The sequence below is a fragment of the Sparus aurata genome, chromosome 6, assembly GCF_900880675.1.
Source record: "Sparus aurata chromosome 6, fSpaAur1.1, whole genome shotgun sequence".
NCBI classification, from domain to species: Eukaryota; Metazoa; Chordata; class Actinopteri; order Spariformes; family Sparidae; genus Sparus; species Sparus aurata.
Window position 1 is genome coordinate 38,038,977 of NC_044192.1, and position 1,108 is coordinate 38,040,084.

Sequence of the window (1,108 nt, forward strand, 5' to 3'; positions counted from 1 at the left end):
ACCTCGCTACGCACAAAATTCATGTCAACCAAGTTCTTAAGAGATTGCTAGAACATGACCTGTATGTCAAAGCAGAGAAAAGTGTTTTTCATGCCGAATCTGTCTCGTTCCTGGGCTTCATCGTAGCCCCTGGAAAAGTACAGATGGACCCGGCTAAAGTTAGCGCTGTGGCGGAATGGCCTACACCAGACAACCGCAAAAGGGTTTAGCAATTCTTGGGATTTGCGAACTTTATAGGCGGTTTGTCAGAGGTTTTAGCGCAATAGCTGCTCCTCTCCATGCTCTCACATCCACTCAGGTGCAGTTTCGCTGGTCTCCAGAAGCTGAGACGGTGTTCCAGACCCTCAAGCACCGATTCACCACAGCTCCCATTCTCACTCTACCAGACCCACAGCGCCAATTCGTGGTAGAGGTGAATGCGTCAAACGAAGGAGTGGGGGCAGTGTTATCTCAGCGGGCGGAGCGAGACGGCAAGATGCATCCCTGTGCCTTTCTGTCGAGACGGTTGTCCAGAGCTGAGCGGAACTACGATGATGGTAACCGAGAACTACTGGCAGTAAAGTTGGCGTTGGAGGAGTGGAGACATTGGTTGGAGGGGGCCGAACATCCATTCATTGTCTGGACAGATCACAAAAATTTAGAATTTATCAAGAAAGCTAAGAGGCTGAACTCTCGCCAGGCCAGGTGGGTGCTGTTCTTTAATCGCTTCTCTTTTACTCTCTCTTACAGGCCGGGATCTCGAAACATCAAACCCGATGTCTTGTCACGACTATTCGATCCCGAGCCAGAGACCAAGCAACCAGAAACTATCCTTCCACTGAACTGTGTGGTTGGAGCGGTGACTTGGCCTATAGAAAACGAGGTAAAGCAAGCTAACGGTGGAGCCCCATCACCTAGTGGTTGCCCTAACAACCGTCTATTTGTCCCCGCTGAGCTGCGTCCACAGGTGATTCATTGGGCTCACACCTCGCTGCTTTCATGCCATCCGGGAGTCAAAAGAACCATGTTCGTCATGTCCCGGAGGTTCTGGTGGCCGCCTATGGAACCGGAGGTACGGGAGTACATTGAGGCATGTTCAGTCTGTGCACGTAATAAGACGTCTTCCAGA